General features: G+C 49.1%; 1 long non-coding RNA gene across 1 annotated transcript; it reads right to left on the bottom strand.

The window, feature by feature from the left end:
• Window positions 1–10910: 10910 nt before the first annotated feature.
• On the bottom strand, window positions 10911–16168 carry LOC107127162 (uncharacterized). The gene is made up of 3 exons (XR_001484633.3): window positions 16119–16168; window positions 15157–15200; window positions 10911–11333 (listed from the first exon to the last, which is right to left on the bottom strand). It is a non-coding gene; the product is annotated as an uncharacterized lncRNA (long non-coding RNA).
• Between the last annotated feature and the right edge of the window lie 1253 nt (window positions 16169–17421).

Raw genomic sequence — 17421 nt, 5'->3', positions numbered from 1 at the left:
CACACACACACACACACACACACACACATACACACACACACATACACACACACACACACACACACACACACACATACACACACACACACACACACATACACACACACACACACACACACACACATACACACACACACACACACATACACACACACACACACACACACATACACACACACACACACACATACACACACACACACACACACACATACACACACACACACACACACACACACACACACACACACACACGCACAGGAAATCTTCCCTCTGAGGCCCCTCTCCTCAGCAGCTGCTGTTTCATTCTCTGCTCTCCTCCACAGTGTGATGGCTTCCCACACACTCCACACTCGCCACGCTCGCAAACTCACTCCCCCTCTCCATGCTCACCCCATTGGGCTCCCCTTGCCTCCAATCCACTAAAACTGCCCAAGTCCCAGTGCTTTGAAAGGTTGAGGCAGGAGGATCGCTCGAGCCCAGGAGTTCAAGACCAGCCTGGGCAACATAGCAAGACCCTATCTCTACAAAAAATTTTAAGAAAATTAGCCAGGCATGGTGGCGCACACCTGCAGTCCCAGCTACTTGGGAGGCTGAGGTGGGAGGAGCACTGAAGCCCAGGAGTTTGAGGCTGCAGTGAGCTATGGTTACTCCAGCCTGGGTGACAGCACAAGATCCTGTCAGAGAAGGAAGGAAGGAAGGAAGAAAGGAAGGAAGGAAGGGGGGGAAGGGAGGGAGGGAAAAGTGGGAGAAAGAAAGAAGAGAAAGAGAGGGAGGGAGAGAGGGAGGGAGGGAAGGAGGGATAGAGGGAGAGAGAGAGAAAGAAAGACAGAGAGAAAAAGAAAGAAAGAAAGAAGGAAGGAAGGAAGGTAGGAAGGAAGGAAGGAAAGAAGGAAAAAAGGAAAGAAAAGATAAAGAAAGAAGGCCGGCCAGGCATGGTGGCTCATGCCTGTAATCCCAGCACTTTGGGAGGCCAAGGAGGGCAGATCACAAGGTCAGGAGTTCGAGACCAGCCTGGCCAATATGGTGAAACCCCGTTTCTACTAAAAATACAAAAATTAGCTGGTCGTGGTGGCTAAAAATACAAAAATTAGCTGGTCATGGTGGCAGGCACCTGTAATCCCAGCTACTTGGGAGGCTGAGGCAGAAGAATTGCTCGAACCCTGGCGGTGGAGGTTACAGTGAGCCAAGATTGCGCCACTCTACTCCAGCCTGGGCGACAGAGCGAGACTCCATCTCAACAAACAAAAAAAAGAAAAGAAAAGAAAGAAAAAGAAAAAAAAAAAAAGAAAAGGAAGGAAGGGAAAGGAAAGGGATGGGGAAGGAAAAGGGAAAGGGGAAGAGGAAGGGGAAAGAAAGGGAAACTCTGCTCTGGTCAAGGTCTCCAATAATGTGGTTGTTGTTGAAGCCTGTGGTCACTTCTCTGTCAATGCACCGGATCCATCAGCAGCATTTGAATAGTTGGCAGTGTCTCATCATTGAAATGATCTCTTGGTTTCAGAGAAAACAACCTCCTTACTTTTCTTCTCTCTCTTTGCCCATCTCAGGCTCTTCTGTTGGTTTCCATCAACCTCTATATGTCCTCCTGTGTGTCCGGCTTGGTCACAGGCCTTCTATTATTTTCTAGACACTCTTGAACTAGATGAGCTCTTGGAGGCTTTGAAAACCATCCACCTGCTCAGGCCTCCCACACTTGCGTCTTTAGCTCTGACCTTTCCACTGAGCTACAGGCTCACACCTATTTGTCATCTCTATTTGGATATCTACCAGGTATTTCAAAATTAACATAGATAAGATAGAACTTTCGATTTCTGTCCCCACCTCAACCTTTCCCATCTTGCTAACTGGCACCAGCACACACTCCATTTCTCAAGACTAGAAGGCCTCCTGGAGCTCCTCCTCTTCCTAGCCACCTGAGATTCATCGCCAAGTCCCACAGACTCAACTCAGCATGTCCCAAGCCCCTTCTTTCTTCTCTATCTGTCACCGCCACGTTAGTCTGAGCCATCACCTGTCATATCCACATGGCTGTTGGAGCCTCCCAATTGTCCCGTGCTTGTTCCCCAAAGTCCATTCCACCTGTAACAGCCAGGATGATCTTTTTAAAAAACTTTTTTTTTTTTTTTTTTTTGAGACAGAGTCTTGCCGTGTTGCCTAGGCTGGAGTGCAGTGGCATGATCTCGGCTCACTGCAACCTCTGACTACTGGGTTCAAGGGATTCTCCTGCCTCAGCCTCCTGAGTAGCTGGGATTACAGGCACCCACCACCATGCCTGGCTAATTTTTGTATTTTTAGTAGAAATGGGGTTTTGCCATGTTGGCCCGGCTGGTCTTGAACTCCTGGCCTCAGGTGATCCACCCACCTTAGCCTCCCAAAGTGCTGGGATTACAGGCATGAACCACTATGCCCGGCTGATCTTTTAAAATTTTAAATAAGATGGATCACTTCCCTACTGTTACTTGAGTAAAGCCTAAAGTCCTTGCCACGGCCTGCAATTCAGTGCAAGGCACCTGCCTCTCTGACTTCAACTTCTCCAACTCCTCCCCTTCATCGACCTTCATCCTCTTGCTCAAACTTGGGAAGTAGGAGATAGTTCCACTTTAGGAAGAGCTCTCCAGCTTGTCCTTCTGCCTAGAATATTCTTGCCCGGATTTGTGCACATCTCAGCTCAAACACCAGCTCTTAAAGAAGAGGCTCTCTCTCACCTTCCAGGCTCTCCTGGCTGCATCACCCTGATTTGTTTGATTATCAGTGAAATGTGTGTTCTGAGCATTTGTTTACTTGCTTCTTGTTTCTCCCCCTACTAAGCTGGAAGCTCCGTGAGAGCAGAGGCCTCCTCTGTCATGTTCCCTGCAGTGTTTCCTGCATTGAGAGCAGTGCCTGGTACGTTAGCTGGGGCTGTTGAAGAAATGAGCAAACCAAGACCAGGTAGTGAGGACAGCCCCAGGGGCTCCCAATCTGAAGAAGTGATGGAGACAAACTGATATCTGTAACATGCAGCTCCATGGATACTTTGCTCCATGGCAGACAGAGACTGCAGGAGCCTTGACCATGTGACTCTACTCCGCATGCATGGGAGGCGGTGCAGGGGAAAGTTCCTGGAGAAGTTGTGTCCAAGTTGAGACCTAAAGGATAAGGAGGTAGGTGCAGGGCAGGGAGAGGGTCATGTCCCAGGCAGAGACACTTGAATGTACAAAGAGCCAGAGGAAGTGACAGCACAGTGAGGATTCAGAAAACAGCACTTACAAATCATCTAGCCTGCCCAACAGAGAAGGGCTGTCCCTCTTCCTCCTGGAGACACTTGGAAGAGCGGAGGGGACTCTGCCCAGGCCATCCCACCTGGGCAGGGGAGGCAGAAATAAAAAGACCCAGATTTCTGTTGAAGAGACAAAGCTGAACCATGGAAGTAAAGGAAGTCCCAGCCCAAGACCAAACTGCAAGACCATGGCACCCAGTGCAGAGGGCACGGCTGGGTCCCTCCGCCACATAAAAGCCTGGGCTCTGGGGCTCCTGCCAGCCCTGCAGAGACTTGTCCCTGAACTGGTCCTGACTCCTGAAGAGCCTGTCTTTCTGCTCACTCATCCCTCATTCACTTACCACACACGCAGCCATGCACATCACCTCTGCTCTGGTCACATGCACACGCCCACACCTACCCTCAGGATCTCAGGTGGGTGCCTGTATCGTCACACACACACTCCACCCCACATAATGAGCCCAGTGTGCACATCCTCACAGGTAGCCTGATGCACTTCTGCTCCTAGAAGCTCCTGAGCTACTTGGGAGGGGATCACATAGTTTCCAAAAACCATCCCCCACCTCCAATTTATAATAGTACACACAAACCTGTATAAGGCAACGTAATCTGAACTATATATACTACATGATGGGGTGATTTGAGTAGACTTCTTGGAAAACGAGAATTTGAGCTGGGTATTTTTTTTTTCTTGCTCTGTCACCCAGGCTGGAGGACAGTGGTGCAATCATAGTTCACTGCAGCCTCTATCTTCTGGGCTCAAGCAATCCTCCCACCTCAGCCGCCAAGTACCTGGGACTACAGGCACACGCCACCATGTACAGCCAATTGTTTTTAATTTTAGTACAGAAAATGTCTTGCTATGTTGCCCAGGCTGGTCTTGAACTCCTGAGCTCCAGTGATCCTCCCACCTCAATCTCCCAAAGTGCTGAGATTATAGGCATGAACCATCGCTGCACCCAGCCTAAGCTGAGTCTTGAAGAGAGTCATAGAATAGTGAAAATGAAGAGAAAAGATTTTTTATTATTCTTATTTTATTTTTTTTTAGAGATAGTGTCTCACTTTGTTATTCAGGCTGGAGTGCAGTGGCACAATCAGGGCTCACTGCAACCTCGAACTCCTGGCTCGAGGCTCAAGCAATTCTCCTACCTCAGCCTCCCGAGTAGCTGGGACTGAAGACATGCACCACGACACCTGGCTAACTTTTTAAGTTTTTGTAGAGATAGGGTCTCACTATGCTGTTCTTGAACTTCTGGGTTCAAGCAATCCTCCTGCCTGGGCCTTCCAAAGGGCCGGGATTACAGGCATGAACCACCATGCCTAGCCCAGATTTCTTAAGACAATTAGTTAGGCTCCTCAGGCTACAAAAAAGATAACATGTTGGTTCGTGGAACTGAAACGTCAGGGTTGGTCTGACTTCAGGCAATGCTGGATCCAGAGGCTAGAATAATGTCAACATTCTGCCTCTCATATATATATATATATATATATATATATATATATATATATATATGCTCAAATCACCCCATCATGTAGTATATATAGTTCAGATACACACACACACACACACACACACACATTTCCCAAGTGGGCTCTTATTAGATGGGAGGCCAGACTGACCTTAGCAATTCAACTGACAGAAGGTGTCTTTCCTGAGAGCTCCAGCAGAAAAGTCTTGGAGGACTCTGATTAGCCTAGTCTGAGGTCGCATGCCCACTTCTGAACCAATCTATATAGTCGGGGATGGGGAGTCTTTGACTGGCTAGGCCTAAGGCAGTGTACCGACTTCTCAATAGGCTATCCCTGTCCAAATCACATGGCATGGGTTTCCTAAGGGAAAGGGCTCTGTTGTCAGAAGTGGGTAATGAGTACTAATCAACAGAGGTCAAATGTCTCTGCTTTAAATAATAGTCCTTCTGCTGGTTATAGCACTCCACACTTTTTCATGCTTCCACATAATTTATCCAGTTTAATTATCAAGAACTAATCTTGAGTCAGGCATGGTTACTGCCTGCATTTCACTATAGGGAAAGGGCACTTCCAGATATTAAACTTGATTTTTCTGCTCTACTATAATAGGGGCTGTCTTTGAGCCATCTATTCGGGAAGGACACATGGCCTTGGAGCTCCTGGGTAAAGTCTCCTCTAGAGAGTGTCGAGGCGGGAGGTGGGGGATTAGCTCTGGATGTACTGATGTTGAGGTGCTTTTGGGAGGAGCAAGTGGAACAGCCCAGAAGGCAGTTCTGTATAGTAGACTGGAGTTTCCCTTGCAACAGCCAGACCACCACTGCCGTGCTGAGAGCTTCTTTAACTCTGTGCGTTAAAGTGACCAGTCAAGGGGCATCCATTCAGAGAACAGTGGGGCCAAAACCCTGAGCACAGGCACAGTGTGCAGAGAAGTGGGGGTGAAAAAGTGTGATATATAAGCAGATCTGCCTGGGCTTGGCTCCTGCTGTGCTAGGAACACCGAGCCAAGATCAGCCCCAGGACCTACTTATCCCAGTGGAAAGGACCATGAGACGTGGATCTATCACTGACCAATCACTTCTGTCCTTGGTGCCTCAGCTGTGCCTTTAACACTCTGCCATGCTTGACAGCTGGCCTCCAGCGATGAGCCCCAGTGAAGCACACTCATGGCATTCATACGCTAATGTAGTCCCCTCCCACAATGAACCTAGGCTGGCCTCTGACACACACTATCCAACAGAATGTGGTGGAAGTGATACCATGCCAGCTTCAGGTTTAGCCTTTAAGAGAAATGCTAGGCTAGGTGTGGTGGCTCATGGCTGTAATCCCAGCACTTTGGGAGGCTGCGATAGAAGGATTGCTTGAAGCCAGGAATTTGAGGTCAGCCTGGGCAACATAGTAAGACCTCCATCTCCACAAAAAATTTAAAACTCAGCCAGGTGTAGTGGTGCATACTTGTGGTCCCAGCTACTCTGGAGGCTGAGGTGGGAGGATCACTTGAGCCCAGGAGTTCAAGGTGGCAACGAGCCATAATCATGCCACTATACTCCAGCCTGGATGACAGAGTGAGATGCTGTCTCTAAAAACTAAAGACAAACAAAAAGGTGAAATGGAAGCTTCTATTAATACTTCTTTCTTTCACTTGGAGAGCCCTGAGTCACCATGAAAGATTTCTGGCCACCCTACTGAAGAGACCACATGGAGAGGCCACATGGAGAGGAGGAACGGTTCACTGATCCAGCATTTTAGTTGAACTTCCAGCTGACTGCAGCCTCAGGCTTTATCTGAATGCACCTGCATGAGAGACTCCTAAGCAAGACCGGCAGAAGAACCACCCGGCTGATCCCAGACAATCCATAGAACCATGAGACAGATAATAAAATGGTGGTGGTTTTAAAGCCACTGAGCTTTGGAGTGGTTTGTAATACAATGATAGATAACAAAAGCAATCTCCCTGATGGTGAGGCTGGCTGGCATTCCTGAGCCTTGTGCCACCTTCCTCCCAGCTCCCAAGAATTGACACTGTTAAGTCAGGTCAGGTCTTGGTTAATGACCAAGTTAATAATCAAGTTAATAACCATTCCAAGCAGGCAGGCCAGTTTTTAGGACAAATACAGGAAGAGTATATACTTCCTGTCTGATCCTAGTCCTGAGATTCCAGAAGACACAAAAACCCAGTTCCCGCAGGGCTGGAGACAAAGGCAGAGGGGCTGACTGGGTACCCAGCTCCATTCTCTGGGTGCTGACCCCAAGCAGCAGCTCGTTAGGCTCAGATGTCTTTCAGGTGTCCTTGCATGGCCCTGAGATTGAAGCCTGTGTTATAACAGAATAGTTAATCCATCTCCCAGCATGGATCATGGGAGAAGCGGGTCAACTGAGCATAGCTTTGCCATTGCGGCCAAGTCCAGGTTCCCCTGTGATTCCCACCACACCAGGTGTGGTCCTGCTGCTGCTTTGACTCCCATCTGCTGGCAGGTCTGAACCCACCCCTCCGATTGTAATCACTTCTCTGCTCTAGGGAACCCTCCCTTCTCTTTCTCCCAGATCCCCAGGGTCACAGGGCCATTGTCATATGCAGCCTGTAGTCACTGAAATGTGTCCTGTGTGACTCTTGTCCCACTACTGGGCCATGAGCTTCTAGAGAGCAGAGACTAAAGCCTCATTTTTCCCTCTAATACACTCATTAGTAAATGTATTCAGTCCTTCATTCACTCAACAACCTACTCCATGCCAGGCTCTATGTTAGGGGCAGAGGACATAAAGCTAAAAAATAACGCCCCTGCAGTGCAGTCATATTTGGTCCAGTTGGACAGGCGTGGAACTTGGCAGTGATGACACAGTCATGTAATTGCTAGGATGGAGGTGTGTATGTAATGTGGTGAGGGCACAGAGAGTGCCAAGGCAGCCCTGGGACGGGGCGACAGGCAAAATTCCTTAGTGATCATTCTAGGCCAGACTCTGGTCTAAGCACTTCATTTATTCATTATTCATTTATTCATGTTTTCATTATTTTGAGGTGCTTTTAAAAAATAAATTATTATTTTCAAATAGGTAAATGTAGACAAATTATACAACATTCAGATGGTGCTAATGAGCACCCTATGAGCATTCCCAGAGGAACACGCCCTTTTCCAGAATTTCTGCCTTCCTGACATACGATATTTTACGCATAATACAAGTTTGTCTTATGCACACACACATACATGCACACACATTTTACATAAATGGTTATATAATATTCTGTATTTTTTCATTTATTTATTTATTTTTTTTATTTAATTTTATTTTTTTGAGACGGAGTCTCGCTCTGTCACCCAGACTGGAGTGCAGTGGCACGATCTCGGCTCACTGCAAGCTCTGCCTCCTGGGTTCACACCATTCTCCTGCCTCAGCCTCCCAAGTAGCTGGAACTACAGGCACCCGCCCCCATGCCCGGCTCATTTTTCATATTTTTAGTAGACACGGGTTTCACCGTGTTAGCCAGGATGGTGTCGATCTCCTGACCTCATGATCCAGCCACCTTGGCCTCCCAAAGTGCTGGGATTACAGGCGTGAGCCACCGTGCCCGGCCTATTTTTTTCATTTAATATATCATGGAGCTCATTCCACATCTCTATAGACATATTTCATTCTTAGGCCGGGCATGATGGCTCATGCCTGCAATCCTAGCACTTTGGGAGGCCAAGGCGGGTGAGTTGTCTGAGATTAGGAGTTTGAGGCCAGCCTGGGTAACACCGTGAAACCCTGTCTCTATTAAAATACAAAAAAAAAAAAAAAAAAAAAAAAATTAGCCCAGTGTGGTGGTGTGTGCCTATAGTCTCAGCTACTCGGGAGGCTGAGGCACGAGAATTGCTTGAACCTGAGAGGCAGAGGTTGCAATGAGCTAAGTTTATGCCACTGCACTGCAGCCTGTGTTACAGAGCGAGACTCTGTTTCCAAAAAAAAAAAGACAGAGATTTCATTCTTGGTTAATGATATTATGACTTTATAGTATCACAGTGTTCTATTATAGGAATGTCCTGTAATTTGTTTAACCAATTGCCTATTAATGAATATTTATGCTTTTTCTAACTGTCCACTACTGATACAAATAATGCTACAATAAATAATCCTGTGCATAAATTATTTTGAACAAGTGACATCTATTTATAAGATAAATGCATAGAAGCAGAATTATTAGAATAGAAGTGGGTCAAGAAAAGGTGCATTTAATTTTTTTAAATTTTTAAACATTTTAAATTATTTTTTATCTTTGAAGAGATGGGGTTTCACTATGTTGCCCACGCTGGTTTCAAACTCCTGGCCTCAAATGATCCACCCCCCTCAGCCTCCCAAAGTGCTGTGATTATGTGCATGAGTTACTGCGCCTGGCCAAAGGTATATTTTAATTTTTAACTGCCCTCCATCTAACATTTAGTTCTCAAAAACACGTCTCAGCTTTAGAAAGCCTTCTCTCATCTACTAGCAGAGACCTCTGCCATAGTGTAAAGACCCAGGCCAGCAGAAAAGGCGGAAGACAACACTTCATTTTAAAATGCTTTTATTTTCCGCCTTTATCTTTTAAATATACATATAAATTTAATAAATTAAAATATTTACTATTTATATAAATTTAAATTTATTTAATATAACGTGTGTCATATTGTATATAACATATACTTATATATTACAGATTTACATAGTTTATTTATATTTAAGTTTTAGATAAATTTAAATTTGAATATAAAATTGGGCAGGGGACCATGTGGCCTGGGGCTTTGGACAGAGTGTATCTGAGAACGGAGGTCACACCAGGGAAATGGGGCTGAAAAATGGAGGGTAGGAAACTCAGCCCAGGTTTCATTGTTTGAGTCCTGGATAAACCCTTGCCTGAAGTCCATCCTGGGGTTGTTCAAGTTCATAAGCCAATACATACTGTTTTTGCTTAAGTCAGTGTTTTTTGTCCCTTGCCCAGGGAGGAGCCCTGACTGCCCCACACAGCTGGTGGGCAGCAGGGTTGCACTCACTGCAGAGCTGACAAGCTCCAGGGTCTGTGCACTGAACCTCAGCCAGTCCCAGCCAGTCTCAGTGGAAAAGGAATTTATTGATGTGAGACCTGAAGAATCAGGAGACAATCAGGCAGACCAGAAGGCAGAGAAGATGCCCAGAAAGAAAAAGAGACAGGTGAAACAGGTGGCATTCAGAGAGCTGCAGGTGGTTCAAAGTGGCTGGAGATTGAGTGAAGGGTGCAGGGTGTGCACACGCCAGGTGCTGTGGTTTGCAATCTTGATCTTTCCAATGAAGTGACCAGAGTTTCGCCTCTGCTGTGATCACAGGTGTGATTGAAGAGTAGGTTGGCAGCGTGCCCTGTGCCTCCCCACTCAAGGTTCAGTCCTCTGACCCCCGCCTCCTGTCTCCCTCACCTGTTGGCCCCAAAAGGGAGTCATTGTTGGAGGCCTGACATCAGACACCCCCGGGGCCACACCTCGGGCTCCTGGGACTGCCAAGGGTGAGCAGCCTCTCCATGGCCCTGCGAAGGAGAAGACCAATGAGGAGAAAGGCCACGGGCATGCTAGAACCCCTCGTGTGTGTGTGTGTGTGTGTGTGTCGTTCGTGCGAGTGTGCATGCATAGCTGTGCACACATAGGAAGTCAATTGTCCTTTCCCAGTTGAGCCGTTGGGAACATTCCCCAGCTTCCTCTGAAGTCATTACCTTATCTCAGGTAATGACTTTGGAGCCTTTGGCACCATAGCTGGGTGAGGCAGGAAGAAAAAAAAACAAGGGCCGGGGAGAAGAGGAATTTGCCCTCTGCTGTGTTTCAGCTCTCAGGCAGGCTATGCCTTCCCGCATTGCCACTAGCTGGGTCCAGGCCATATCACCTTCCGCTGCACCTACAGCAGCTCCTCAATGTCAGTGTGCCCCAGCCACTTCCCACCAGACCATCTTCCACAGCAGGGATTCCCCCCAAAATGCTGCTCCCCTCTTCCTTCTGTCTCACCTGGACTACCTTGGGCTAGGGCAAATTCCTTGCTGTGACTTGGAAGGCCCTGTGTATCACCTGCCTATCTGTCCAGCCTCATCTGTCCCCACTCCACCTCCCCCACCCCAGGCCCCAGGTACATTGGCCACAGCCCTTCCCTAAAAGCACCAGGGCCTGGGTATTAATTCCTGTTGTTGCTGCAGCAAACTACCACAGACTTAGGGGTTCGAAACAACGCAGATTTATTATATTACAGTTCTGGAGGTCAGGAGTCCAGACATGGGTCTTAAAGGATGAAAGCCAAGGTGCCAACAGGGCTGCATTCCTTCTGGAGGTTCCGAGAAAGAATCCATTGCCTTGCCTTTCCCAGCTTCAAAAAGCCGCCCGATTCCTTGGTTCATGCCCCCTCCCTGCATCTGCAAAGCCACTGAGTAGCATCTTCCGATCTCTTTCTGACGTCTGCTCCCATCGTCACATCTCTCTCTGACGCCGACCTCTCTCTCCACCTCCCTCTTAGAAGGGCTATCACCAGGGCCTACTTAGATAATCCAGGATATGCGCTCCATCTCGAGGTCCTTCATCACATCCACAAGCCGATTCTCAGGGTCTAGCGATTAGGGCTTGGACATCTTCGAGGGTCGTTCTCCTGCCTGCCACAGAGCACACCAAGCTTTCGTGCGTACAGGCCTCTCTGTCACTGTCTACATTTGCCCAGAGGAGATACCTTTGTCTAATTTGCAGAGGTACCATACACAGGCCAGTGGACTGCCTGCCTGAAACACCCCTTTCCTCACTTCCTCCACCTGGCCAAGAGCTTCTCATGCTTCAAGGCCCAGTTTAGTCCAGGACACTTTACCTTTCCCTGCTTTCCCTGAAGACACCCGGCTGGGTGAGTCACACCTCCTCTGGGCTCCTGCTCTATCCTGTACTTCTGTATCCTGGCATAAACCACAGGACATTGGTATTGTCTGTGAGTCTGCCTGGGCCAGATTGGAGCCTGGGCCCGGAAGCCCTCACCTGGGGTTCAGCTCTTCCCCAGTTAGGCAGCAGCCCCAGGCCCTACCGTCTCTCTTCCCAGGGCAGACTCCTCCTCTGGAGTCTCCCAGTTCATGTCTGTCTCTCCTGTGCGCAGGCCTCACACGGAGCTATGGGGCCTCTGCGAGGAAGACAGAAATGAAGCCGATGAGGATGTTGAGTTTGAGGCATCCAAGCCACACAGAGGGAAGCTGGCATTTGAGAAGAGAGGGCTGGCGAGGAATTCCTACTCTCAGAAAGTGGCTGGGGACTTTCAGAAGAGGAATATTTGAGGTTTTCAAGTTAAAGTGGCAGCTTAAACACACATCTAATTGCATTTTCCCCCAAATCTCACTAGAACAACAATAGAGAGTTTTAAAAGGAAGACAATAAAACCACAAAAATGAGGGGAAGAGAAGAGGAGAAAACAGGAGCAAAACTTGGGAAGCTGGCAGACGAGCATTCCTCCACGAAGATGGAGAAAGCCAGCTCCTGGGCTGGCAGCGGGGAGAGTTTAGAACCAAAACCATTTACAAGCAGGATGCTTAGAAGGCTCAGGAACTGGCTCTAGAGGGAACCTCTCTAAGCTGGGTAAAGAAGGAAGTTAAAATAACATGGGTTGAAAGTTGTTTAAGAAGCAGTTAGATCCCTGGAAACTCTCCCTTCTCCTCCTCTTTCCTCTCCTCCTGTCCCCTCCCCGCCCCCACTGGGAAATTACTGAGAGTGGTTACTGCCCAGGAACCACTACTGCAGGAAGATTCTGGGTCATATGCTATGGAGACCCCACCCCAGACTCTGACTCTAAACACCCAAAACACAAGGCAGCCTTCCTCTCAAGAAGTTAGAACAATCTTCTCTAAAAAGTCTGGGCAACTCAAAAGGAAGACTAAATCCTGATATGGGGGGATCTGGCTCACATCACAGCCCTGCCTAATGCCTCAGCTACAGGGAGCCTGTGTTTTCCCAGGCTCACTCATGGTCTTGTCCAGTGATGTCCCCAGAAAGGACTTTTGTAAACTGTTAACAAAAAAATTAGCCAGACGTTGTGGCGCACACCTGTAATCCTAGCTACTCGGGAGGATAAGGTGGGAGGATCGCTTGAACCCAGGAGGCGGAAATTGCAGTGAGCTGAGATCACAACACTGCACTCCAGCCCCGGCGGCAGAGTGACCCTCCATCGAAAAAAAAAAAAAATGGCTTCTTAGATATTAGTAATACCACATTTAATGGGCACACGGTGTTCCTTTTTGGATGATTCATTCAGTTGCATCTGTTTTATACTCTGTTCTGAATGTATGAAATATGTCACTGTAAAGACTGTTTACAGCGGGGCACATGGGAGGCTCCTGGAGTGCTGGCAATAGCCTATTTCTTGAGTTGGGTGACTGTTATATAGGTCTTCACTTTATAATGATTTGCTAAAGTGTACATTTATGTTTCATGCACTTTAATGTGTGTGATGTATTCTACAATAAAATCTTAAAAGAAAAAAGAGATGGTCTGCTGTGCTGTTTTGTGGTATCATTCACCCCACTTTCTGGCTCCCAGATTTCAACACTTAGCCTTGCATTGGTGTCCTTTAGGGAATAAAGGACCTCGGGAGTGTCTGGTGGAGGGCGACACAGTACAGAAAGCAAGAAGAGAACAAACAGAAGCACAGCAATGAAGAGAGAAGAGACCTGAATAAAACTCACTGTCCTCTAGACCCCCTGAAGACATGGGAAGGGAAAACATCTGAGAATCTTCCCCTCATGTGTGATAGGGACCCAAGCCAATTCATGCAAATATTTCGGAAAAGTGTAATCCCGTAACATCGCAGGATTTAAAGCCACCCTAATAACTCAGACGTGGGGTATGCCCAGAGCAAGCCGGATGCTGGGTGTGGGCGCGTTTATAAGTGCCCAGGTGGCTTGAAGGGTTAAGAACTGCTACTCTTTGCTAGGATTGCTTTTCCCATTCCCTCTGCATGGTGAGTTTTTCTAAGAGTGGTAGGGCCTCTGGGGGGAGGAGAGGGGAGGTAAACTGCAAACAACACAATGCACTCCAGCTAGTTTTCACAGAAAAGCAAGTTATTAAAAGCCATTTTGAAGCTCATGGAATCTGCAGGAGGCCAAAGAGTCAGACTTGGATGCCACAGAGCTAAGAATAATACCTAAGGTGCACAGCAGAGGCCACCCCCCACCCCAGAAAGCCCTGCTCCAGTGTGACCCCAGAACTCTGCCACCGTTGCCCTGAAGGGCCAGAGGCCTCCACCACCCCACTCTCTATAGAGGACCCCCTACAAGTCTCATGCAGGGACACTTGAACAGCAGAGCCTGGTCGTAATGACTGCCCCCTGAGGAGGCTGGGAAGTGAGTTCTGGCTTCTACCTTGACTGGGATAGACTCAAAATGTGGAAAATGCTCCAGTTTGGGAATTACATGCAAAAGATGCAGGGAGGCCAGATATTCGCTGTGGGGAGGATCAAGTGGAAGCCACTGGGTAGAGTTCATTCTCCAGCCTGAGGCAGCTGCCGGAAAAGCGGGACTGAAGGGTGCCAGGCTGCGCAAGGACCCCAGGGCCCGGCTGGGTTAGGGTGCAGAGGATGGGGCTGGGCCCCTGCTCACCCCTCATTAAATCATCCACTCCTCATCACCAGGAACCAGGACCAGGTGAGCCTTGGATCTGCATAGCCCATTTCACCTGCTGTACTTTTCCTCACTACCTGAGTCCTTAGGGCCCAGAAAACTTCACCCAAGTCCTAACCAAGGGACCACAGGTGGAGGACAGTGACATCTGGAGCAGCTGATGGAGGCTCTGGGGAAGTTCAGAAGAAAGGCCTTTTCTCTTTGTTTTTGTTTTGTTTTGAGATAGGGTCACTTGATCTCGGCTCACTGCAACCTCCAACTCCCAGGTTCAAGTGATTCTCACGCTTCAGCCCCCCAAGTAGGTGGGACTACAGGTGCAGGCCACCACGACTGGCTAAGTTTTGTATTTTTTGGTACAGACAGGGTTTCAGCACGTTGGCCAGGTTGGTTTCGAATGCCTGACCTCAAGTGTTTCTTCCACCTCAGCCTCCCCAAGTGCTGGGATTACAGACGTGAGCCACTGTGCCTGGCCTGAGAAAGGCTGTTTCTATGCCACAGAGAAGTTGGGCTCCCAGTCACGGGAGCAGCTGCGGCCGGTTCCAGCAGGGGGCAGCTCTCAATGACAGCTGAAGGGCATTGCAGAGCCAGATGTACACACGGCTTTTAGGAGCCGGGCTCTGCCTCCCCTGAAGTCTGCCTGAACCTGGGGCATCACCATCTCACCGGGCTGGGGCTTTGATGCATCAGACCCAGAGAAAAACTTGATAGAGGGGAGGAAGAAGGAGATGCAGCCTTCCAGGAAGCAGAAATGTTCAAGGACTCTCAAAAGAACCTCCAGAAAACAAGGAGAGGCAGGAACTGTCTTATGGTCGCTTCTAGCTCTAAGTCTCACCTGTGAAATGAAGCATCTTCCCGGTCCCAGTGCAGAGACAGGTCCTGGGCAGAAGCAGGAGAGGAGAGAATCAGCTCCTGTTCTCCTGTCTCCCTCAACCTCCCCAGGCCTCCCCAGCCCACCTGGGCCAGGACAGAGGTGCTGGCAGCCTCTTCCCATTAACTACACCCTGCAGGCTGAGGTGGGCAGGCTGGGGGCTGAGGAGACACTCCTTCCCTGCATTCCATGGACATGGTGCCTTGGGCCAGGCTGCAGAGGCCGCAGGGCCTGGCATGTGCCCCGTGAAACTGGCCCTGCAGCAAGGCGGGGGCAGTGGGGATGGATGAACTCATTCTTTCCTCGTCTCAGGCTGCTCTGATCGTAAAACTGTGGATGCTGAGCAAATGGCCCCAGGTGTGTGCTCTCCCAGTTTCGCTAGGGTAATAGTCAGTAACAGCAAGAGGCTGACCTGGTTTCGATGGAGCAGCTCCTGCTCTGGGCACAACGTGGCTCTGCTGCCTCTGCTCTCCCATCCCCTCCCCACCCCCTTTTGGAGGGCCAGGCCTTCACCGCAGCCTGAAGGAGCCTCAGCAAGAGTACAGAGGGGGTGCTCTCAGAGGCGCAACAGGAAAAGCCCCTTCTCCAGAGAGAGGCTTGCAGCATGGAAGGAATCAAAAACAGGCAGAGAACGTCAGGGGCCACTCTGGGCCGCTTGAGTGAAGACTAGGGTTCATGGGTGCAGTGCCTCCGGCTGCGGCTCTCCAGGGCCCCCCAGACCTGCTCCTGACACTCCCAGGGCTGCGCTGCCTGAGCGTCTTCCCTCCCTAGCCCTCCCCCAAGTGAGTGCCTCAGTTCCTCCAGCTGCCCCTCACCCAGTGGGAGTCCGCACTAGACACGCGAGGGCTTTCCTCGCTCGAGGATATGGGAGAGCTTCCCGCCCTCCTCCTTAGGCCCTGGAGGCAGCGAGTGTCTGTCAGGATTACCTGGGTGCTCTGGGAAGGGCTCCACCTCCCTCGCAGGGCTTCCCTGGACTGCCCAACTGGGCTGCTCTGGTTGCCTTTGACCTTCGGAACTTCCAAGATACTCCCACCTCCTGCAGGAAGAAGGCGGGGGAAGCGGGGGCTTTGGAGACCAATAAGCCAGGGCCTGACTCCTAACTGGCCACCTAATAACTTTGTGACATTGAGCCCTGGTCTTCTTGAAGGTGTGTTCTCAAGCTTCTCCCTTGTGTGGTTTTAGTGAGGGCTGGAGATGGGGACACGTAGTAGGCTCTTACGACACATGGCAGCTCTTATTATTAAAGCTGGCCAGGATGTCCCTTCTGACCCCCAACCCTCCAGTTCCCATAGTGCTGGGCCTTGTAGGTATCGCTGTCCTGTGTATGGGGTCAGGCTCTGGCCTTCCTCCCTCCCAACCCCTTCTGGGCAGGGTGAGAGTAAACAGGTCCCCTAGGTGTGGGACAGACACCTGCCGCCCTCCTCCTGCCTTATTCATTCTCTCCAAAAACATGAATCACTTGTGGATGGACAAACTGTAGGGCACCCGTATGATGGAATGACCCCAGCAATAAAGAAGAATGAAATAATAATACAACGAACGACATGGATGACCCACGAAGCACCGCGCTGAAGTTCAGCAGCCAAATGAAAACTGACTAACTCAAAAGGCTGCAGACTCCACCGCTCCGTGCATCTGAACTCCAGGGAGGGCCGCGCTGCAGCCAGAAAGCAGGCCAGGGCTTGCCTGAGGTGGGATGTGGGAGCAGGGATTGATTGCAATGGGGAATGAGGGAATTTTATGGGGGGGATAAAAAAAATCAATGTCTCATTTGATGGTAGGTAGGTGGCTATTTCCATTTGGCAGAGCTTATCAAACTGTATGCTTAAAATAAGCAAATTCTACAGTATGCAAACTACATCATAATGAAGCTGGCAGGGTAAAGACCTTCCAGTTTGGAAACTATGATCTGGGAAGTGACCCACATTGCCTGGCCATATACATGAGGGAAGAGTCATCTCCCTAGGAAACTCTTAAGAAATGCTCAGTCCTTAAAAGAAAGAAACTGAGTGACCAGAGAAAATGAGGGAGGATTTGAAGAAATACAGTACCAGGGCATCATAGAAGAGCTGGCTTTAAATAGACTACAGATAGTGCACTCAAGTCTTGGTGCATTTGTATGCTGCCTGAATTACCTGACCTTGGTCTCTTATCTGATATCCTCATTCGCCCTGGCTCTACCTGAAAAAAAGCTCACACTCATCTTTCATACATAATAAAAAGCTATCC

This window comes from Macaca fascicularis, chromosome 13, assembly GCF_037993035.2.
Source record: "Macaca fascicularis isolate 582-1 chromosome 13, T2T-MFA8v1.1".
NCBI classification, from domain to species: Eukaryota; Metazoa; Chordata; class Mammalia; order Primates; family Cercopithecidae; genus Macaca; species Macaca fascicularis.
Note: the sequence above shows the minus strand (reverse complement) of the source record. Positions and strands in the feature narration are given on the sequence as shown.